Here is a 25,489-nt window from a genome sequence, read left to right as displayed (position 1 = left end):
CTGAGCCCCCTAGCAGCACTTCTTTGCACCTGTCCCAATTTAAATTCCTCTCTCAGGAACATGGGTCATGAGAATTGGATGCAGTATTCCAAAAAAACCATCCCTCTGGTTTGAATACTATAAAATAGACCCTTTCTGGAACAAATACTCAAGTACATCATTTTAAAAACGGCTATGCATGAGCAAAGCTCAACCATGTGACGGAATAAACATGAAAAGGTCATGAGCCCACCCCAAAGAACCTCCATTTTAAAATGTGGGTGAATGCTCAGATTATTCTTTCCTGGGAAGTATCATTCCAGCTCTAATAACATGTGCTGTAACATCCTCCCAGGCTTGTGAGTGAGGCGCAGAAAATCAATGCTGTGAAATGCTTTGCCCTCCTCCCCCGGAAGGCACAACCTATGTATAAAATAAGAAGAAGAACTTAAACACACTGATTTCTTTAGAGGTGAAAGACAGCTACCAAGACCATTAATTAGTAACCAAAAGATGTGATGCTAAGTCCCACCTTCAGTGACAGATAATGGACTGGATCAATTCGACTGATGTCCTCACCCCTGTAGAAAGGATTTAATGTTAAAAAATGATAAAGCTTTCTAAACAGCATGATCCTCTATCATCAATACCTATGACCATTACACAACTTGGCCACATCCTTAGCTGCTGTGTTAATCAGCGGAGCTCCAGTAAAGTCAATGGAGCTATGCAGATTTTACACCAGCAAAGAATCCTGCTGTTTCTCCTGTTAGTTCCTATGCCCACTCTTGTATTAATTTAGATGGCAAATATGGGCCAAAGGTGTTATCAGAACCCAGACAACGTCCAAAATTAAACAGTGTTAAACAAGGTTCGGGGTTTGGTATATCGAGACCTCAATCTGCTTAGTACCCTGGTAAACACACCATCAAAAACTCTTTTAAACCTTTTGTTAAAGATACAGAAAAGAAGGGAAAACAATTAAAGTATTAAATAAGGTGTTCATTTTAACAACATCCCTTGTTCTCTTTAGATGGAGAGAGATTTAGAAGGGAAACCCTCCCTTGTTTGACAGTCTTAGATGGCAGCAAAGATGGCAGTAAGTGTTCTTTCAAGGGAAAGAGAAGACGTATCTGAGATGGGTTGGAGCTGCTGCTGCTGCTGCAAAAGTCCAATCCCATTTCATCCCAGGTGGTATTCGGGCTTCAGCTAGAGCCAGTAGCCGGGCAATGTCATCTGGATCCCTCTCTCCGGCCCAAGCTGGTCAAGGCATCTCTCAGGATTCGATCAAAGAAGGTCCAGGGTCCCAGGAGACAGTCAGGGTGGCAGCCATGATGATGAAGCTTGTTCCAGTAGCCTCTGTCTGTTCTTCCATTCTTTCCCCGCAAAAGTCTCTTTAAGGAGCCACAAATGGAAGGGTGGGTGAAATAGCCTGTCCCCTCATTATTTTGTCCACCCATTGGGCCTAATTTCCAACACACCAATTTTGGATTTCTGGACCCACATTTTCTCATTTACCAAGCATGAGATTAACACAATCCTGGAGGTATAGCAGTAAGCCTTTTTGTTTAGGCTAATTCAGTTTGTCTTATTTGTGTACCTTTTCCCATCAACATTTGTTGTGATACCTTACGGACTCTGAGCTGACAATTAGGGTACATTTGTCAGCCCAGTTATCACAACACCAGCCCTGTGAGGTGTAAGAGGTCTTGCAGTGTTGCCACCTCTCACAATTTTATCAAGAGTCTCATGATATTTGGTGTTTTTTCTGAAGTTTCAGCTTCTGGAGTCATGTTATTTTTCTAAGAATCTCAGTTTTCATTTAAAAATACACTTTTAGTCCTTGTGGTTGTGGAGGAAAGCTTGAAAATGCCAACCTTAAAGGTTAAAAATCAGAAGGAAAATGAAAACCCCAAATACATTATCTTTTTTAAATCGCATGGTTTTTAAGCCAATCTTATGATTTGAATGGGGGCATAATTAATGATTTTTGAACACTTTGGGGTGGCAATACTGGTATAATTAAACTCTCTATGTGATAGGGGAACTGAATCAGAGAAAGATTAAGCAACTAGACTGAGCCACAGATGCGTGAAGTGACCCAATGTAGGGATAAGACATGAGGAGTTGCTGGCTCTCTGTCTATCCAGCTACATCTATGGCTCCCCTTCCCTTAGTATGGGAACTGCACACACCCTGTAAGTGCTGTTGTAGTCCAAACACTAAGGCGACCCTTCAATGGAAAATACAAGCTTGGTGCCCCGAACTGCTTTCTCTGCATCAGCCCCTCCTGTGGAAGAGTGTTCTGTTAACTTAACAGCTGTGAATGGCACCTCAAATGAAGAAGAAGGTACATTTGTTATACACTGATTTTATTTTCTCATTTTGCTGAGTCAGGCAACGCTTTGATGGAAGGGCCATCACTGCTAATGCCCCTGTCATCGCCTGCCAGGAAATGCCTGCCCTATCGGTTTATTACCGCTTAGACATTGTCATAAAGTGCTGGGGAACATAGCGTACGTCTTACTTATTGTGGATGTAGCCAATTCATAATCATATACTGCCTTCTGCCGTAGAGAGAATCTGTGTTTGGGGTCCTGCTTTCTGTTGCCTTTCCTACATTTCCTCCCCACATGTGCAGCGTGGAGACATGCACCCCTCTGTGCTTTATACAATGTTCGCACTCAGGCTAGTTAAAAAGGGCTTATCAGGGTGAGCTCACCATGACTGAAGGATCCTTTCTCCCCTAGCAGTGTTTGAACATTTGACTACTTGTCAATGTTCTTACTCTTTTTTTAAAAGGAGAGATTAAAAATGAAAGAAGGGGATTTGATATGCAGCTTGGGGATTATGGCTGTTTTGCTTATTTTTAAAACAGACTAAAGGGGCTGTATTCTGCTTTCATTTACACTGGTGTAAATCAGGAGTAATTCCACTGAACTTATTCCTGATTTACCTGGTCTGACTCTGCTGATTTAAAGAGTTACCACTGTGAAAATGAGTGCAGGATTTGTCTAGGCATTTAATCATCCGCAAGTGCAAATCAGCATAGCTCCACTGAAATCAGCATAGCCACCCCCTGTAAATCAGGAGTCCTTTCAGCAGAGTTACTCCTGATTTAAAGCAGGGTAAATCAGAGCAGAATCTGCCCCCCTTAGTCTGTGTTTAAAAATAGGTGAAGTTACACCTGTTTGCACGATTTATGGATCTAGTCCCAGGATCTTTAAAAGCCGCCAGGCTTGAGTCTCCTCTCACCTACCATCCCTTGTTTTTTCACCAGTGTAAATGAGGAAACCTGCACAAGCCTCACAGGTGTTGAGAGCGGCACAGGAAAAGTGGCTACTTAGTTTTCAGAAGTCTATTTATTTTAACATCTCCTGTCAATTGTAATAATACATCTGAGCACTAAGGATTATCTTGAGATAATTATCCTGGAGGGTTTTTGGTGCCCCAAGCCTTTTTTCTAAGCACTGGAAAGAGCCTGCTGAATCAGTTACGTATGGTATCTCTTAATAATGTCCTCTTCCTGGCACATCATTGTTTTCATTTATGTTTATTTCAAGAGGTTAAATTAAACAAGAGACGGGAGATAAATCCACATTATGAATGATAAGAAGTTAGGGCATACCTTGGAGAATGCCAGGTGGTTTGATGGGGAGGCATTCTAGAGGAACCCAATGCCACAGAGACAGAAGGAGGCCTGAAGAGTTGAACGCTACCACTGGGAGTGTGTGCCATGGCCCCTGCTGTGCTAATCCGCAGCTGATACAAGTTGTTACAGACCTCCCCTATAAAGGTTTGGCTCTTTAGCTCAAACTGCAGCACCTTGTCCTTTTAGCTGCTAACTTCTCTGGTTCCATACCTGGTGTGACAGCTAAAAAGACATCCATCAAGCAGGAGCTTGTCTGGAACATAAGAACGGCCATGCTGGGTCAGACCAAAGGTCCATCTAGCTCAGTATCCTGTCTTCTGACAGTGACTGGTGCTTCAGTGGGAATGAACAGAACAGGTGATTGATGATTGGCGATCCCTCGATTCGAGGATGATCTCTACCACAGGTTTACATATGGGTCCTGAGATGACTCATGAGTCCGATCCTGGAACCACAAATCCACCTGCAGTAGGTACAGACATTTTTTGGCAGGCCAGCTGCCTGCTGGGAGAAAGTTATTTCTTTTTCCTTCCTTCTCTCTCTCTTTTCAGCTTTGAGGGCAAGGCGCTTCTCCTGATTTAAAGGAACAGTCAGCATGGATTCACCAAGGTCATGCCTGACTAATCTAATAGCCTTCTATGATGAGATTACTGATTCTGTGGATGAAGGGAAAGCAGTGGATGTATTGTTTCTTGACTTTAGCAAAGCTTTTGACACGGTCTCCCACAGTATTCTTGTCAGCAAGTTAAAGAAGTATGGGCTGGATGAATGCACTATAAGGTGGGTAGAAAGTTGGCTAGATTGTCGGGCTCAACGGGTAGTGATCAATGGCTCCATGTCTAGTTGGCAGCCGGTGTCAAGTGGAGTGCCCCAGGGGTCGGTCCTGGGGCCGGTTTTGTTTAATATCTTCATAAATGATCTGGAGGATGGTGTGGATTGCACTCTCAGCAAATTTGCGGATGATACTAAACTGGGTGGAGTGGTAGATACGCTGGAGGGCAGGGATAGGATACAGAGGGACCTAGACAAATTGGAGGATTGGGCCAAAAGAAACCTGATGCGGTTCAATAAGGATAAGTGTAGGGTCCTGCACTTAGGACGGAAGAACCCAATGCACAGCTACAGACTAGGGACCGAATGGCTAGGCAGCAGTTCTGTGGAAAAGGACCTAGGGGTTACAGTGGACGAGAAGCTGGATATGAGTCAGCAGTGTGCCCTTGTTGCCAAGAAGGCCAATGGCATTTAGGGATGTATAAGTAGGGGCATAGCGAGCAGATCGAGGGACGTGATCGTTCCCCTCTATTCGACATTGGTGAGGCCTCATCTGGAGTACTGTGTCCAGTTTTGGGCCCTACACTACAAGAAGGACGTGGATAAATTGGAGAGAGTCCAGCGAAGGGCAACAAAAATGATTAGGGGTCTGGAACACATGACTTATGAGGAGAGGCTGAGGGAACTGGGATTGTTTAGTCTGCGGAAGAGAAGAATGAGGGGGGATTTGATAGCTGCTTTCAACTACCTGAGAGGTGGTTCCAGAGAGGATGGTTCTAGACTATTCTCAGTGGTAGAAGAGGACAGGACAAGGAGTAATGGTCTCAAGTTGCAGTGGGGGAGGTTTAGGTTGGATATTAGGAAAAACTTTTTCACTAAGAGGGTGGTGAAACACTGGAATGCGTTACCTAGGGAGGTGGTAGAATCTCCTTCCTTGGAAGTTTTTAAGGTCAGGCTTGACAAAGCCTTGGCTGGGATGATTTGATTGGGGATTGGTCCTGCTTTGAGCAGGGGGTTGGACTAGATGACCTCCTGAGGTCCCTTCCAACCCTGATATTCTATGATTCTATGATTCCTCAAAGTGGGACACTGCCTGATGGAGGATATGGCGCAATTCGGGGCGGTTGACGGCTTGCTCCTCCCAGCTTGTGATGTCCACATCAGTTGTCTTAAAATACGCTTTCAGTTTGTCTTTGTAACGTTTCCTCTGACCACCATGGGATCTCTGACCATGGGTGAGCTGAGAGTAGAGGACTTGTTTTGTGATAGCACGACTCTGGCATCCGTGCAAAATGTGCAGCCCAGTGAAGTTGGTGCATAAGCATCATTGCTTCAATGCTGGTGTTATTGGCTTCAGTGAGGACGCTGGCGTTAGTGCGGTGATCTTGGCACTTGATGCGAAGGATCTTCCGGAGGCATCGTTGGTGATACCTCTCCAAACTCTCGCGGTGCTGTTGATAGGTCACCCAGCTTTCACATCCATTGAGGAGTGTAGGAACAACAATTGTCTTATAGACCTGGATCTTGGTGTTCTGCCATAGGTCACAGTCCTTAAAACCGTGTCAGAGCAATTTCCCAAAGGAAGCACTTGCACAATGAATCCTGTGCTGGATCTCACTGTCGATTTTTGCATTTTGAGAAAGTTGGCTACCGAGGTAGGAAAAGTGCTCAACTGTCCCCAGAGTCTGACACTTGATGGTGATTTGTGGTGGCTTGTGTGCAAGGTCTGAAGCACATTGCTTGAGCACTTTTGTCTTCTCAATATTGAGTGAAAGTCCTAGGCTTCGGTAAGCTTGTGCAAGAAAATCCAGTATGGACTGAAGGTCACTCTCAGTGTGTGCGAGGATGACACAATCATCAGCATACTGAAGATCAGTAATGGACACCCTGAAGACTTTCGACTTTGAGCGGACACGTTGAAGATTAAAGGGCCACTCATCCATTCTATATTGAATGTCAACTCCACTGGGGAAGTGATCTTTAACAAGGACCAAAATGACTGATAAATAGCTGGAAAACAGGGTTGGGGCAGTAAAGCATCCTTGCTTAACCTCAGTTTTGATGACGAAAGGTTCTGTCTCAAGGCTATTACAGAAAAACGTGTACAGAGAACCATGCCGGAATCTCAGTGCAGTTTTAGACCATCCCACGGAACAACCAACATGATCTTCATTGCCCACCAAATCCAGGAAAAGTCTCGGGAGCAAAATCAGGACTTGTACATGGCTTTCATCGATTTGACAAAGGCTTTTGTCACGAAGCTCTGTGAAGGGTGCTGGCCAGATATGGCTGCTCTCCAAAATTTATTAAGGTCCTAAGGCTTCTTCATGATCAGATGACTGCCACAGAAAACGTAATCATCACGTGATCCATCCCCTTTTGAAATTCAAACTGCTGTGTGCCTCTGATGCTAGAGATGAGCTTCCTTTGAGCAGAGGAAGTGTGTAACCCACTGGAAAGTGGGCATTAGGGGGTTCCCCTCTGTGCTGATCTGCAGAGGAGGAGTCCAGCGATAGAGCGTTGTCAGCTCATGCTTTTAGTTCTGGGGGTTCCTGGTTCAGTCGTGACAGCATGTGCCAAGTGTATTGGATCACTTTGCATTGCTGGGGTGCTTGCACCAAGGTGTTGTGTCCATCAGCTTGTCAAGCCTGCAAACTTAATTTGCCTGTCACCAGACACCCCTCTGATAGTGAAACAAGCCCAATAGGGCCAGGGCAGCTGAGTGCTGAGAGAGAAGCTCTACCGGGTACATCAAGGCACTTTAGAAAATAGTGGTGGTAGCTCTCGGGATATCACTTTTCCCTTTTTTTGGTACTGAATCAAATAATGTCTTGAGGGGCACAGGGCTGCTGGAGTGCAGTCGTGTGGATGAGCATGAAGCAGAAGCTGTCTTGTCCCTGTGTGGCTAATCAAGATCACAGGGCATGTTTCAGCAGAGAAGGGATATGATGCATGAGCTGGTGGCCAAATTCCAGGAAGTGCATCTGCATTGTTGTCCCAGCCACTTGGGGCAATTTGTGAGCATGGCTGCAAAGATGCAGGAATCTCACTCCGAGTCTCCCCCATGAACATGCGCACACTTCCCAGACAAGTCCTGTTGATCACATGGCTTCCCCCTCTGCATTCTGCCTACCTACATTGGGCCAGATCCTCTGCTGTTGTAAATTAATGCAGTTCTCGTGACTTTACTAGCACTACACCAGTATATGCCAGCTGAGGATCCAGCCTACCATCTTTCAGTTGCTCTGTTAAAATTTAGTGAGGTCACACTGAGTTGTTAAACAGCTGCCACCTCTCATCCAGAGATAGCCGCATATCAGTGGTGGATGAAACACTCCCTGTACATCAGTTTATCAAATTTGTAAAGCGCCTTGTGAGCCTTTCGGAGAAAAGGCTCTGCAGCTATATAAACATAAATGGATTATCACATAACTGGAAAATAATGTCTTATTAGAATATTAATAGTCCTTACTGTGTTTATAGATATATATATATATATGTTTATAGGACATAAAGAAAGATAAAACGTATGAGCCCATCTGATCAATTCAGTGTCAGTGCAGCATCATGCCTGTGTTTTTATAGTGTATTTTCTTATGTTTCCATAGTTGTTCCAACTTACTGATAGACTTCAAGGTCAGCAGGGACCATCACGATCATTTAGTCTGAGCTCCTTCTCATTGCAGGCCACAGAACTCACCCACCCACTCCTGCAATAGACCCAGAACCTCCGGCTGAGTTGCTGATGTCCTGAATTCTTGATTTAAAGACTTTAGGTTAAAGGCAATCCACCATTTACTCTAGTTCAAATCAGCAAGTGATCTGTGCCCCAAGCTGCTGAGGGAGGGAAAAAAAAAATCCAAAACAAAACAGTGTCTGTGCCAATCTGACCTGGGGGAAAATTCCTTTCTGACCACAAATATGGGATCAGTTAGACCCTGAGCATGTGGGCAACACCCACCAGCCAGATACTTGGGAAAGAATTCTCTGTAGTAACTCGGAGCCCTCCCCATCAAGTGTCTCATCTCTGGCTGTTGTGGATATTTGCTAATAGCAGTTGCAGATAGGCCATATGCCATTGTAGGCAATTTCATCATACTGTCCCTTCTATAAACGTATTGAGCTCTGTCTTCAAACAAGGTAGGTTTTCTGCCCCTACTACTCTGCAGGAGCTCACCAGGAACCTGATCCAAGGTATAATGAAATCATTAGAAAGATGGGACTTCAATGGGCCCCAGATCATCTGCAGGAAATTAGCATTGCTCCTTTGATTTCAGTGGAACTATTCTGGTTTAAAAGCCAGCTAAAGTTCTGGATCCATCGAACTTTTCAGTGGTGCCTGTGATGGGGGCCACTCCCCTTTTGTGAGTACCTCCTGTTGGTCAGGTGCAAATCTGCACTCTCTCTCTCTCTGCTCCCCATGCCCCTCTTAGCTGTTATAATCATCAGCTAGGTCTTCAGTGGCCCAGCCTTCCAGCCAGGTTACACATAGTCAATATGTGAACAAACAAACCAACCCCTTCCAGGGTAAAGGGTCCAACAGGGCCTGTCCCTGTGCCCTTGGTAATGTCTGCTGCCCTGTCTCTGGGCTCAGTTCTCAGCCCCTTTGGGGATAGGTTTAAGTCCCTCTTTGCCCTGGTATAGATCATTGCCCCCAGGTCTTTCTCCCGGGATACTCTAAGTCCTGCCCTTCACATGGGCCTCAAAACAAACCTTATCCCCTTCTTGGGGCGTAGGCCACTTCCCCAGCGGGGAAGGATTCAGGCCTGCTCACTACTCCAGGTCCCAATCCAGGGACCCTACAAATAAGAGCCATGAGCTACTTTCTTTAATAATTACTACTGCTATTCCCTGGGCCACTTCCCACGTAGCCCCTTCCACTTCACCCTGTCCTCAGGGCTGAAGTTCTTCCTCATGGAATGCCAATTTCACCATAACCCATCTTCTGGTTCTCCCTTTTGCTCCAGCAAGGAGCATCTTTCTTGCTTCTCTGGTCCTTGCCAGGAACTGATGTGCTTATTCCCTGAAGCTCTTTTTATCTGAGCCTGATGGGGCAAAAAAGGGCCTGGTACACGCGGTCACAATGCCCATTCAGAATTACCAGCAGCTTCCAAAAGGATTGACTTTCAGTTTTCTTTTTATTTCACTGTTGTATGATGGGGAAACTACTTCTGTTGGAGAAGGAGAAAGGGATTTGGGATATGTCACATTAGGCATTCTCACAGGCCCATTGAGCTTCCAACCTGAAGCCACTTCTAGGCCCTTAAATCCATATAATCTCCTACCCACTGGTACCACATCATTATTTAGCCACATACAAGATGAACAACTTCCCACGGGATGCTGAGGGTTCTCCATCATTTCAAGTCTTCAAACCAAGATTGAAGGTCTCTGTAAGAGATGTTCTTGCTCAAGCACAAGAACTGCATTGGGTGGGTGGGGGTGGAAATGCCACTGAGTTTTGATATTTTTGGAATGGAATGTTTCAATTTTGTTTCAAAATGACTTTTTGTTTCAAAACTTTTTCTTTGATATGATACATTTTTAAATGAAAAAGCCCAAATTAGAATGAAACACTTTGATCCAAAACAGTATTTTGTTTTTCAGACATTTCAAAATCTTGGTCTCGTTCTGTTGCAGAAAGGATTTGTTTTTAACTCACCGAATTTTCCACCAAAGAGAAAATCCAGGTCCTGCTCAGCTCAAATAGGAGCCCAGTAATGGCTGAACTTTCCACACCTACTGGTCCTGATGTTTTGCCCCTCTACTACACCTTTATGCCACTCCAGGAGAAAGGGTGCCAAACGGCCCCCTGGGGAATTCACTGGGCATAGAGGGTGTTCCCTGGCAGTATAGAAATCCCTAGGCCACTTTCCTATGCAACCCATGGCATAGGAAGATGACAAAGAGGGAGTGGTACTGTTGGAAGGTTGAGGCATAAGAGAGGTTTGCACTTGGGCTATTCTGGGCTGCAGTCAGAGGCAGCCATGCAAGGCTGACTAGAGGAAAGGAGCCTGTGGGGCTGCTCTAGATTCTACTTGGACAGTAAACAAGGTCTCGGCAAGACCCATAATTTGGAGGGCATAATGGTGGCAGAAACCATCCTTTGCTCTCCCCAACCTAGGCTGTCCCTACTATGCTAGCTGTAAAATGCAACACAATCTGTCTCATGATGTTCCAATGGGTGCAAAGTTAGATGGAACAAGTTCTTCCATCTCAGGTAGAAAATCCCTGTTGAAAAACCATCTTCCACCCTTCATTCCATTAATCCTTTCTCTCATGGCGCACTGGACGCTCTAAAGCCAGCCCGGGAACAGGTACAATTCAAAGGGACTCCAAATTTTGACCCTTCATTGCCACGCTCAGAGCTCATTGATATTCATGAGTTACTGTCAGTGCATTAATATTCACTACGAGTCGGAGCTGTGAAACGACTTTAAAAGACTGAAAATTGGCCCTGCTAATGTAGACTGATAATTCCAAAAATAACAGGTGGCTGCCTGAGATTTTCAGCAGCCTTTAAAAGATGACAAACGATGCTTAGTTCTTCTCCAGGAGCTGCTGAATTCCCATATCATCTTTCACAGGCATGTGTCTTTTCCTGTTAGTTAATATTTCATGGTCTGCTGGAACATTCATAAGATGTCACTTCGCTGTTTAGCAAAGGACAGAGGAGGATGAAAGCCATGAACAGTGAGGGATAATGACACCTAAAAAGGTCAAATGATCTTGAAAATAATTGTTTAGCCCAGGTTAAGGACCACCTTTCCACATGCAGCCTCTAAACTTTGGAGGCGCCATTTTTCATGTCCAGTTTGGCTCCCAACTGCCTTAAATCACTTGATATGATTGCACATGTCAGATTCCAAAATGTCCTATACCTGGAGGACCCTGCCATTAGAGATGGCACATGGGTGTGGATTCTAGTGGTAAGAAAGTAACAGAATGGAAGTCAAGACTACAGCTGGATGAATAATTGATTTTTTGGTTCAGTGGCCGTTCCTAAAACTTGGGGGTGGGGGGAAATAGTTTGGATTGAACTAAATCTGAATTTTCGGTGAATCAAAAAAGTCCTTCTGGGTCTGTTGGAGGACGGTGATTTGAACCTGGATCTTCATATCCTAGCTGAATAGCCAAACCACTGGGCTAAAGGTTAAATGTAGGAAGCCAAAAAGAACCACCAGCATCTCCTCCTCTGTTTTGTGAATGGACAAAACTATGTTTGTCAAATTCAAAAATAGCTTCAGGCTGCAAACTGCATTTTTCATCAAATCAACTATTAGCTGAAGAATTTCACACACACACCCCTCCCCCGCTAGTCAAAACACATGGATTCTGTTTCTTGTTCTACCATCCCTTTCTGTATGAGTTTGGGCAAATGACAACTTCTCTGCCACTGTTTCACTGCTGCTCTATAACCTGTGTTATTTACACCAGTGCAGAGCGGGCGGTAGTGCCACTATATCAAAATGCTTATGCTTTTGCACCTGCTTTATACTCATGTTGCACTGGTGCAAGTGACTACACAATAGTATGAAAATGGGTGAAATATTTGTTATTTGTATTGTAGTAGCACCAAAAAAAGCCTCAGCTGAGATTGAGTTTTTGTGCTAAGAGCTGTAAGGGCTTGTCTTGAGTGACGACATTACCTACGCCAAAAGGAAGATTTCTCCTGTCAATGTAGGTCATCCACCTCCTTGAGGAGCAGTAGCTACATCAATAGCAGAATTCTCCCATTGACCTACCGCTGTCTACACTGGCGGTTAGGCTGGTTTCACAGCATCATTCAGGTGTGTGGATTTTTCACACCCCTGAGGAACGTGATTATACTGACCTAATTTCCGAGCATAGACCAGGCCTAAATAGACAGCACAGACTCAGTGCATGAAGGGGAAAGAGGTAGAGAGAGAACATAAGAACGGCCACACTGGGTCAGACCAAAAGTACATCTAGCCCAGTATCCTGTCTTCCAACAGTGGCCAATGCCACGTGCCCCAGAGGCAATGAACAGAACAGGTATTCATCAAGTGATCCATCCCTTCACCCATTTCCAGCTTCTGGCAAACAGAGGCTAGGGACACCATCCCTGTCCATTTGGCTAATAGCCATTGATGAACCTATCCTCCATGAATTTATCTAGTTCTTTTTTGAACCCTGTTATAGTCTTGGCCTTCACAACATCCTCTGGCAAGGAGTTCCACAGGTTGACTTGGCGTTATGAAAAAAGACTTCCTTTTGTTTGTTTTAAACCTGCTGCCTATTAATTTCATTTGGTGACCCCTAGTTGTTGTGTTATGAGAAGAAGTAACAACACTTCCTTAATTTACTTTCTCCACACCACTCATGATTTTATAGACCTCTATCATACCCCCCCCCCCCCACCATTAGTCATCTATTAGTCAAGCAATGAAGTGACTTGTCCAAGGTCACATAAAAGAAAGATTAGAAGCCCTATCTGGCTATCAGTCAGATTGTTCTGCTTCCCTGTATTGAAAAAAAATACCTCCTTAGATAAATTGTGCTATATATGTGTGAGCCCTCCCTCTTGCTGTGTTTCTGATAAGGACAGGCATAGCCTAGATCAATGAAAGGGAACCTTAAAGACAGACTCATTACAGGGGATACAAGCAACTCTCTGCTAAATGACCATTTGATCAGTACAGAGCTTACCGTTGTTTTAGAGCTAAGATTTCTTACTTCTGGCTCCATTTATCCTAGTCATATTGTACTTGATGGAGCTCTGAGGCTTGGTAGGATCAGTAATTGCAGCTCAGATTCTACCAATCAAAACAGAATTGGTGTTCTTGGAAGTCCTACATCACAGGCAATGATGTTTCTTTTCTGAGTCCATGCCTTGAATATAAAGATGGGCCTCCGATGGCAAAAGCAGAACTCTTTTTAAGGGCAGCAAAGTACACACACATGGCAGCCGTGTGGACTTGTAATCAGCACGTAACACTCGTCTGTCATTTTAAAGGGGATAATCTTTGCCCACCAAAAAGGGGAAAGAGTCCTAAATAATTAATCCTCATAATTCATACAAACAGGTTTTCCTCACATGAGTGGTCGCATTGAGGTAAGTGAAAGGGTTCACACGATTAAGGGTTTGCATGAGGAGGACCCTTGTGAAAACAAAGGACGGTGTTATTTTGATTCACAGCCCACAAGGATATTTACTGTCTAGAAATTACTTATTTTTTTCTCTACCACATAAAGAATCTATGAATCTCATAGAGGCACTAAGGCCAAAAGGAACCATGAGATCATCTAGTCTGTCTGCCTGTGTAATGCAGGCCAGAGTATTTCACCCAATTACCCCAAAACTTGAGTTTGGCTAAAATATATCAACCAAAACGGCACCTAGCCTTGATATGAAGACTTCATGAGATGGAGAATCCACCACTTCCTGTTCCAATGATTAATCACCCTCACTGGTAAAACTTTGTGCCTCATGTCTCATTTGAATTGGTCTGGCTTTAATTTCTAGCTATTGGTTCTTGTTATGCATTTGTTTGCAAGATTGAAGAGCCTGGTATGTCGCCACTGTGAAGGTACTTGTATGGACACTGTCAAAATGGTAACCATCCAATATGCTGTCTATTTTTAAAAGCGTAGCATTAGCTCAGTAGATGGGAATCCCATTGACCTCAGCCATTCTGACATTGTCACAGACTCCAGGGAAATCAGAGGTAGAGCTGGAAACAGAAACCAATTCTCCAATTCCTGGTCATATGCCATAATCTCTAGCTGAGCCACAAGACAAGACTTACCTACTGCAAAAAACACAATGTGGTTTAGTTCATAACTGACTGTAAGTAGAAGAATGGCCCAGTGGTTTGTGTATTAGCTGAGGACTTGAGAAACCCAACATCAATTCCCTGCTCCACCACAGACTGCATGTGACATCTTGCATGAGTCTCTTAACCTTTGTGTTCCTCCTGAGACATTTGAGGGTCAAGTACATCATGCTTGCTGGGGCCCCATCCCTCCTCATTTCATTGTATTTACACAGACATTCTGGGGCGGGGGGGCTTCTGAGCTTGGGGCTCCAGTACAATTGCCCCCTCTTCCCTGGTTCCCCATCTGTAAAATGAGGATAACGCACTTTCTTTCCTCACAGGGATGTTGGGAGGATAAATACATTATTTATTATGAGGTGCTTCAAATACTGTGGTGATCGGGGCCATATAAGTACCTAAGATAGATAGATAAGGTGTTTGTTATCCTCGCCTGAAAGGTGAATAGAAGGGCTGACAATGGTCTGAACTCCAGTGTGATGTGGGTATTTTAACCCTAATTCATAACACGTGGCTGGAGCAAGCAGAGTTGCTAACTCTTGTGACTTTCAATATTTGGTGTTTTCTTAAAACCCCTGCTATTGGAATGATGTAATTACATGAGAATCACAATTTTAATTTAAACAAAAAGATATTTCCAGCCAGAGAAAACATGAGGGCCAAAGACTCAAAGACTAATAAAAAGAACCCCACATGTATTATATTTTTACCAAAAAAATCTTTTGAGTTTTTGAGTTTTTCAGGTCTGACTCATGGTTTTTGAACATTTGGGTTTGGTAATACTGGGCTAGGAACTAAAAATTAGTCTCTTACCCTTTGATTTGTCACATTGTAGTAAAGCAAAGTGGCCTCCCTCCAGTGCAGAGGGGGTTAACTTCCCTTGGGAGGCACAGCTAACCCCCACCCTGCCCACCTCACATGAAACGCAGGTGTGGGCAGGAAGTTTAAGAGTAAGGCCCAGCTAATCCATTGTGGGTGGACTGGGGAAGGAGCCATAATTATTTCTTCTTCTCCAGAGAGCTGAGCCCTCATGGAGGTCCAGAAACCCACCATAGAGACAAGATCAAAAATCTACTGCCTGAGGAAATGGAAGACTCCAAGGAGAGGCTGGAGGAAGGGCCACCTGACCGTGAGCCTGCGAGCCAGAGCCCAAGCTGCGACAGAACAACATCCGCAGGAGCTGGTAGTAAGCAGCCCAAGGAAAGCGGACACTGGTCCAGTTGGGCTGCTTGACACTGGTCCAGTTGAGTTAGCAACCACGTTTCCCCGCTGACCCCCTACCAGGATCATCCACCAACATTAATGCCATGGGATTTTTACTATTATATTATTTTAATTAGGGATTCTCTCCATACGAAAGTGATTTATGTATATAGACTAATATTTCTCTTTTCTGTTACCAAAACTATCCCTTAGGTTATTGGAAGAATTTTAAGAACCTAATTTATTTTTTACCATTTTTGCCTTTCACTCAGTTTACACAATGAAATCAGATTGATCAGCTTCACTTTTGATTTCTAGTCACTTTCATTTTCTTGTTCTCATGTACTAGCTTGATTCCTTTTGTGCCTTGCTTTCTGTAACTCCATGGGGATGTTTTAAACAATACCAATAATTATAAAAAAAACCCTGACCTAATTTTTAAAAAAGCTACTAGTGAGTTTGGGGTGCCTAGCTCAAGACTTCTTAAAGAGGCCTGGTTTTCAGAGAGAGGGTGTACAACACCTTCTGAGAATTGTGAGCCTGTACGATGCAGGAGGTTAAGCATACAAAGCCCATCAGGACTTTTGAAAGTGTAGGGTCCTGATTTTTCTGAATCATGTCTTTCTAGTCCCATTTGGCTTTTTAACATCCCAATCCCAGTTTTTGGTTTAAGAGAACTAGAACTACATTATTTAACTGCTTGGCAATGTCTCTTTAATGGAAAAAGATGTCTTTGAAATAATTACTCATGGGAGAAAAACAGCCTCAAATGAGCCCTAATGCAGAAGTTACTTCCAATTTTGTCTGAACTGCGTCTTACACTATGCTCTATATAGCTGGATCACCAGGCGTGAAGGAGTGACGGCCTTCTCTAGAATTAGTGGGACGGTTTATTTATTGCTTTTCTGCATATTTGTACATCCAGATCATAGTTCTTGGGAACATATGTTTTTACCCGCCTCTCTTGGTTCATGGTCAGGCCATTCTGGGACCGAACAAATGATAATTTTCTATTTCGCAGGATCATTTCATTTCTAATCAATTAGCGTTTGTTTCATAGCGATCTCAGCACCACTACCGTGTTCCTGCTTCAGAAGTCTTCCTTCTAGACATGTTTCAATTAGAGCTGTGCATGCACTGAAGTGTGTATGTTTGCAAATTGGTCATGTTAAATAAGAATTACCAACTGCGCTAGATATCTGATCAGCTAATTATCTTAAAATAATCATCATACATTCTCTGCCAAGCCATACACCATGGGAGCTTTGTCACAGTGGTAGGTTGTTAGCATTCTGCTGGGAAGTCATCAAGCTCCTTTCTTCTGGGAATGTGAAAGCACTTTACAACCATTAATTAGCACAGCATCATAACACCCTTAGGATGTAGTTAGGTATTAAAATACCCATTCCAAAGATGGATACACTGAAACAGAGGGAGATTACTGACTTGGTACAGGGTCATACACTGAGCCACTGGCAGACCAAGAGAGAACCTATGGGTACCGATGCCCAGTTCCAGGTTAGTATCACTGGAGAACACTACCTCTTACTGCTCAAATATAAAACAACAGTGTCTAAAGATGCTTGATATTCTAGGCAAACTGAAGTCAGAATCAAATATTATTTATTTTACAATTACAGCTAGAATCACAAAACAAGATCAGGACCCTACTCTGCTAGACGTTGTATAAACATAGTAAGAGACAGATTTTGTACCAAAGAGCTGACAAATCTTAATGTACAAGACAGAAAAAAGGAAAACAGACAATGAGTAACTTGCCTAGTATAACATGGCAGGTTAGATGTACAGCTGGGAATAGAATCCAGGTCTTCTGAGTCCCCTGTTAGTACCCTAACCACTGGGCCCCACTGTCCTGAAACATCTCTTGGAATACAGAGCACAGCAAGAGAGATGCCATGGTGGACTTTGTTTAGTAAATAACGTTATTATTCTCAGTCAAGTTTGTCTTGAAATGATTTATAGGGCATTAAACAAGAAGTTATTCTAACAAAACACTACATCTGGGCACTTTTGAAGGCCCTTTTACTTCGTCCAATCTATAAAATGGAAAATTTCCAAACATTTTACATTTCAACAGCCAGATCCTTCACTGGTGTAAATCTGCATAGCTCTGTTGACTTCACTTGGATTTCAATAGAGTTATGCTGGGTTACACCAGGTAAGGATCTGGCTCAATGGGTTAACATCTCCTGTTCCAATTTTTTCCTCTTTGCAGTTCATGCTGTGATTGTACCGACAGTGAGACCATCTTTTTATTTAGAGAAATACATACACAAAAAGTTTTTAAAAAATAATCTAACCTCTATTTTCAATCTTCCCATATGCCAAAGAGGCAGTGGTCTGGAAAGCTGTGCTGAGTTACCACAGTGCAATGCTACTGACTTCTGTGCAGAGTTACTAAAAGAAGGAAACATCCATGTATCCATCCATCATTTTTGTTTTCAAAGACAGCTGCTACCTATAGAGATGGCTGGGGGGAAAAATCAAAGCTTTTTCATGAAAAATGTTGACATTTTCAACATAATTTCCATTCTGCAGGTTTTGAAATTGGTCAAACTTTTGTTCATTAATTCCTGCCCCCCGCCACCCCCACAACTTTTTTAATACCAACCCCCCCCCCCCAAGAATTAGTTTGGGCATTTTTTTTTGAGCGGGGAGTTAGTTTTCACTCCCTCTGCCACTTCTCTGCCATAATTATTTCTTCTTCTCTCCACATTTTACCACTGAAAAAGGAAGGGAAAGGGGAGGGGGGAAAGAGAGAAATGGAAAGAGAAGTGTGCTTCACTGAAAACAGAAACATTTTGAAAAACAAGCTTTTCTGAAAATTGGGTTTTTTTTAAAAGGCCGTCTTTGGATTAGAAGACTTTTTGTTGGAAAAATTTCAACCGCCTCTGATTATCAGCGGGACGCCTAGGGACCTTTTGCAATGGCGTGACACAGAGTTTACCCACTACAGACTTTGGCTTGGTAACTTTTATTTACTTGTAGGTGGAAAGCATAAGTTACTTAAAATATTAATATTGCATATAGATTTTAGTTAAATTAAAACCACATGATTAGAACCTTGTCATAAGAAAATATTGACTGTTTGATTTCCAGTATTGTGTTGATGATTTAGGGCCTATATGGAAAAAAATGAATGAGGCATGGAAAGTTGGGTTATTTTTGGTACCACGGGATTGTTACTTACTGGATAAAAAGAAAAGGAGTACTTGTGGCACCTTAGAGACTAACCAATTTATTTGAGCATAAGCTTTCGTGAGCTACAGCTCACTTCATCGGATGCATACTGTGGAAAGTGTAGAAGATCTTTTTATACACACAAAGCATGAAATTACCAACAGGAGAGTGGGTTTGTGTGTGGGGGCGGGGGGAGAGAAAACCTGGATTTGTGCTGGAAATGGCCCAACTTGATTATCATATACATTGTAAGGAGAGTGATCACTTTAGATAAGCTATTACCAGCAGGAGAGTGGGGTGGGGGGAGGTATTTTTTCATGCTTTGTGTGTATAAAAAGATCTTCTACACTTTCCACAGTATGCATCCGATGAAGTGAGCTGTAGCTCACGAAAGCTTATGCTCAAATAAATTGGTTAGTCTCTAAGGTGCCACAAGTACTCCTTTTCTTCTTGCGAATACAGAGTAACACGGCTGTTACTCTGAAACTTACTGGATAGAGGATGGGTGTTGAATGGGGCCAGAGTTCAGGTTGTCTGTGGAATCTTAATTTGAGAGAGGCTGATTCGTTTTAATTAGTGAAAGAAAGGATTTCATGAGCATGGATTTGGATAGAATAAAGAAGGGCAAATCTGGGAGGCCAGAGAGGACAAAGATTATGGTAATCAAGGCATAAGGCACTATCATATTTTTAGAAGACTTTGTATGCATGTTAAGTTGTATAACTATGAACCATATGCCCAGGATGCCTTGCGCTTATGTTGCGCTTTACTGTGGATATATACTAATAGGTAAACTATCGGTAACTCCTGTTCCATGCACATGTAGGTACTGTCAGAAACAAGATGTATATTCTTCTTAGGAGTGTGATATATGAATTGTTGGGTACCTTTAGCACAGAACAATTCATGTCACTGCAGTCTAATGCTATTTGTACGCTTTGGTCTACTAACACTTAGAATGTTATTGTACAGATGTCTTTGTACCTTGAAAAACAAGTATGGAACTAGATAAGGAAAAGGCAGCAAAGTGGATTAATTTTCTGATGTAAACAAGTATACTATAACTACAAGTCAAATTAAATTCATACTTGGAGATGATGATTTACTTGGGGATTGGTCCTGCTTTGAGCAGGGGGTTGGACTAGATGACCTCTTGAGGTCCCTTCCAACCCTGATATTCTATGATTCTATGAAACAGGCAGATGATGTGAGCTGTAATTGCAGGAAAATAGTCCAGCTCAAAACCTAGCCCTCATGGACCATGGGAAATTTAATTACACTCCTACCCCAAAAGAGGGGCCCCTCACCAGAATGTTGAGGCACATGAGTAGGGCAGGGTGGCAAAGGCTGTTTATCCCCAGCATTGCAGCTTCCTGTGCTCTACTTGTCCTGTGGATAGAGAATATCTCACTCTCCCAGACGGTCAGTCTGACAGACTCAAGGAAGGATTTTAACCCAGGTTTCCTGAAGTCAAAGGTTGCTGCACTAGTCTGCTGTGTTGCTTAGCTTCCGTGGGCCAGACTGGGTTTGTGCTGATTTACACCAGCTGAGGATCTGGCCCAATGCCTTTAGAGATTTACATTGACTTCTGGTTGTTACAAGGGCAGAGAATAATACCCTTAGTTTATTACATTGTATCTGCAATGACCCCTTAAAGTGCATCTAAAATGCAGTGTTTTGCTGCATTTTGTTTTTTTCCCGTCAGATAAAGTTTGGATTTTTATCTCTTTTTACTACACTGTAAAACCTTAAATGAAGAGTAAACATTGCTCTATAACCAGACAGAGATTTTGGGGAGGAATCTAAGTGATCCTGAGGGAAAAAAAATCAATCATCCCAATTTAGTTTTAACATGGACCACCTTTATTGTATATTGATTTTCTACCTTCACAATCAACTGCACTCCAGAAAGTGAGATAGCTCTGACCTGTGTCCTAGTTCCAGCATCATCAGCATTCTGAAAATCCATATTCTACAGCATCAGTGAAACAAATATTGTATAAAGACCATCGCTGATGAAACTGACTGGGCTTAAAAAGGCTCATGATAAATCTTAATTCCCATTGAGATTTGTAAGAACAGGGCATTTTCTGCATATTCAATATAGGAGCAATGCCATTCCATTTCTTGGCAAGACGCTGAACTCATTTAGCATTGTTGGAGCAGGAGGAGGTGACGGAAACAACAAAATGTAAACAAAAGAATGTTTCTCCACCACTTAAGGCCATTAAGGAACTTTTCCAGGGCTGAACTTGGGCGCGCCAGAAAGTTTGGGGGTGCAACCAAGTCATGCATTAGGGATAGCACCACATGCTTCTTTGTACATAATGGGACTCAACAAATAGGAGTTACCTAATAATAATGGTGCCTTGTGGTCATATGAAGCCTTTAATCCAGCGGAATATGTCACAGATCTAAGGGGTGAGGACCTCAGTGCTAGCTAGCTAGCCACATGTGTTAGCCACAATTCAATAGCCTATTAGCCACATGTGGCTCGTGGTGAATGCATTGGACACCACTGGTCTAGTCTAAAGTTTGCAGCTCTGGGTCTCTGTGGGTATGCGTACACTGCAGTAACAGGCCTGTGGCTGGCCTGGGTCAGCTGACTAGGGCTCAGGCTGCAGGGGCTATACGATTTCAGTGTAGATGGTTGGGCTCAGGCTGGAGCCATGCCTGTGAGACCCTGTGATAAGGAAGGGTCCCAGAGCCGGAGCTCCAGCCGGACCCCACACATCTACACTGCAATTTTATAGCCCCACAGCCCAAGCCCCGTGAGCCTGAGTCAACTGATCAAGTGCAGAGACATGGATTTTTTTATCACAGAGTAGACGTACCCTTAGGTACATGTCTGGGTGCAGACCTCTTGCCTGATACCCTTCCTTGGGACATGGGATGCTGCTATCCACCTGCCGTAGACCCTGAAAACAGCGTCTGAGACCCCTCCTTCTAAACGCACTCAGAGCTCCCTCTCTGCCCACTCTGGGCTTCTTGTTTAACCCTTTCAGAGACACAAGAAAGCAAGGAACAGAGGCTCAGGAGAGGATATTCTTAACAGCACTGGCTTTGCATTCAAGCACTGGAGAGTTACAGATCATTGAAAATAACAGAAGACCTGAGGCACCCTCTCCCCTCATCTCAGCTCATCCCTTTCCTCCAGTCTGAGCTTCGTCAGCATTTCAGACTGGGTAGAATCCCTCCTGCAAGTGCTTCTTACAATGGTTAGCCAACTCAGCACAGACAGAGCAGGGTCCCCCTCCTAAATACGCCCCCTGTCTCTGTGCCATGTACTCAAACGCCAAATCCGCATTGTCACTTCCCATCCCAAATGGTCCTGCTTGCCTCTCCCTCCCTTGCAGGCCTGTGGCCCGTGTATAGAGAGTCCATTGTTCCATGGAGATGGGACCAGTAGTTAACAATCATTCAGAGTCCCTCAGACGGAGGTCTTGATTGCTCTCCATTATGGTCTTTCAGTGAGGAGTCTAACACTTTTCCCAAGTAGGCCAGCACAATAGGCTGCCCCAGAGAACTTGTGCAGTCTCAGTGCTAACCCTTTGGCACATTGTACACCAGGCCATGTGTCTGCTGCCTCTTTTGTTGATATAACTTATGTCGCTCAGGGGTGTGAAAAAAAACCCCACATCCCTGAGCAACACAATTTACGCTGACACAAGTGCCAGTGTGGGCAGCGCTATGTTGGTAGGAGAGCTACCGCCGCTCATGGAGGTGGTTTTATTACGTCGATGGGAGAGCTCTCTCCCATCGGCATAGAGCGGCTACACGAGCGATCTTACAGCGGTGTGACACTGCAAGGTCTCCAGTGTAGGCATGGCCCAAGACTCCCGAAGTAGTCACAGATATATACACTTCACCTTGTTGCCATTAGGAAGTCCTCTTCTGGGTAACAACAGAGGTGCTGAGGGATCTGGGGGGATTTTTTAGGTCTACACTACAAACGTACATCGGTATAACTACGTCTCTCAGGGGTGTGAAAAATCCACACCTGTGAGTAATGCAGTTATACCGACCTAACCCCCAGTTTAGACAGCGCTAGGTCCATGGGGGAGATTCTTCTGTCAATGTAGCTACTGCCTCTCGTGGAGGTGGATTAACTACGTTGACAGGAGAAGCTCTCCCGTCAGCGTAGTAGTGTCTTCACTGAAGCACTACGGTGGTGCACGGCATCTTTAAGTGTAGACCTTCCCTTAGTGCCTGTCCACTGGGGAAGTGAGAGGGGAATTTGGGGAACTTGTTGGGCAGGAGGAAGGGCTGGTTGCCACTTCTCTCCTAGTGACTGGGATCTGAACCAGGTCCAGAACTGAACCTCTGTGGTTACAGATCAGCCCCAGAGGCAAAATGGTGAGGACAGGTGGAGATCTAGCTACTTAAATCCAACCTGAAAAATTCAGTTTGAATTTGGGGCACCAGAGCCTTGTTCACCTGAACATCTACCAATGTGATATATGCCATCATGTGCCAGCAATGCCCCTCTGCCATGTACATTGGCCAAACCAGACAGTCTCTACGTAAAAGAATAAATGGATACAAATCAGACGTCAAGAATTATAACATTCAAAAACCAGTCGGAGAACACTTTAATCTCTCTGGTCACTCGATTACAGACCTAAAAAGTGGCAATTCTTCAACAAAAAAACTTTAGAAACAGACTCCAGTGAGAGACTGCTGAATTGGAATTAATTTGCAAACTGGACACCATAAACTTAGGCTTCAATAAAGACTGGGAGTGGATGTATCATTACACAAAGTAAAACTATTTCCCCATGTTTATTCCCCCTCCCCCCACTGTTCCTCAGAAGGTCTTGTGAACTGCTGGAAATGGCCCACCTTGATTATCACTACAAAAGGTTTTTTTTTTTTCTCTCTTCTGCTGGTAATAGCTCACCTTACCTGATCACTCTCCTTACAGTGTGTATGGCAACACCCATTGTTTCATGTTCTCTGTGAATATAAAATCTCCCCCCTGTATTTTCAGCTGCATGCATCCGATGAAGTGAGCTGTAGCTCACGAAAGCTTATGCTCAAATAAATTTATTAGTCTCTAAGGTGCCTTTTTGCGGATACAGACTAACATGGCTGCTACTCTGAAACAGTACTTTGTTCACCCAGTTGCTGGCAAAGGAGGGGGCCTTGCTGTGAAACAGGGAGTCATTACAGAGAGCTAAATGGCAATTGACAAGGCATTCAGATCCCTGGGAATGTTTACAGTTAGCGAGGATGAAAGGGGGCATTTTTAAAAAAGCCTTGTTTAAATAATAAATTAATTTCATGTCAGCAGAGAAAGTTAAAAAGGAAAAAAAGAAAACCCCCATCCCAACTTGGTTGTGTCTCCTGCCTTTAAACTACTATAGTGTCTTCCTACATATGGCATGTCTTTGGGAAAACAACTTTCATTAATAAATTGTTCTATAGTTCAGTGGAAGGTCATTCAATTAAATACTCCCTGCTGAACACCGCAACCCATGAAGGTTAATGTAGAAAGGAAAGTAGCAAAAGGAGGGGGGCTCAGGCAGCGAAGCTCTGATATCTGCCCCGGGGTCTCTTCCTTGTATTCTTTCTGCTATTTTTTGTTGGGAGGGGGTGGGTAAAACTGCTTACCTATTGGTTGTATATAGTTTTTAAGTCAGTGCTTGATTGATGCTCCCCAAACAGTTACAGTCTGTCTCTGGTTTAGGGCTATTCTTCATCAACCCAGATCTTTTATCCCAGTTTTTGTGTGCGAAGGGGGAAGGGCTGGGATGTCAGCCAAGCACAACCAGCTAGTAAACAGCTGGTACTAATGAGGCCTTTTAAACTATTAAGCTGGTGTCTCCTTTGATGGGGCTTGTGGATAAATCTTAAAGGATATAAGTCCTGCTAAGCAGGCACATTGGGAAAGACTTACATTTGACATGGACAATTTTTCTCCCCTTCTATCCAGCTAACTACAGTCTCAGTGCCTCCCATGCCGCTGATCAGGATCCTAAAGAAGCTGCCCAGCTAATGGAGAATGCCAAGGAAATAGCTTTCTTACAGCAGCCATGCAGGTGTTTCATTTTGTTTATTTAAACGGACAGAATAACTAAGTGACCCTTTATATGCTGCCTAAAGAAAGAGCTGAGTGGAGCACTTGTAGAACTGGTCAGACATCACTATCTTCTCATGGGTTCTTGTCCTTGCAACACTTGGAGCAGAGAGAAGAATCCCTTTTGCTGAACAAATCTGTTTTGGCTGCCAATCCTGCAGAAGGGTTCTGATCCATTTGCAGACAGGCCCAATAGCAGTGGTGTCGTGTGATCCAGAGGGAAAAATGAACAAACAGATGCTGGCTATAAGAAATGATGATACATTCTCATGTGTGCCTTATTGGGTCTGTGAGCTGGGTAGTGGAGTCACAGTTTTGTATTTTATCTTGGGTATTTTTGAATGTTATGTAGTGCCCGTCTTTGGGGGAGGCGGAGGGAATACAAATACAGACAGGCTAGTGGTATAGTATGTTTGTGCATATGGTTATTAATTGATCCAAACCAAATATCACTAAAACAAGCCAAAAAATATCTGCCTACAAGAAACGCCTCAAGTTACTCCTTCCTCTGTGCTTTCCAGTGCATCCTGTCTTGGCAGTTTGCATTCCTTAAGGGGACAGATTGTGCACTCCAGTCCCACTGATTTCAATGGCACTTCATGCATAAGTCGGTGCTCGCCAGTGTGAATAAGGACCCCACAATCAGGGACTTGATTGTACATTTTTCAGGGCATGGATTGCCTTCATTTGGGGATACATTCTGCAACCCTCGCTCATGCAATACAGTATCTTGCTTTGCAAACGGCCCCACTGAATCCATGGGCTGGACTCGATAATCCTTACATTAGTGAACATCATTCCCACGCT

The sequence above is a fragment of the Chelonia mydas genome, chromosome 7 (genome assembly GCF_015237465.2).
Source record: "Chelonia mydas isolate rCheMyd1 chromosome 7, rCheMyd1.pri.v2, whole genome shotgun sequence".
Classification (NCBI taxonomy): domain Eukaryota; kingdom Metazoa; phylum Chordata; order Testudines; family Cheloniidae; genus Chelonia; species Chelonia mydas.
Note: the sequence above shows the minus strand (reverse complement) of the source record.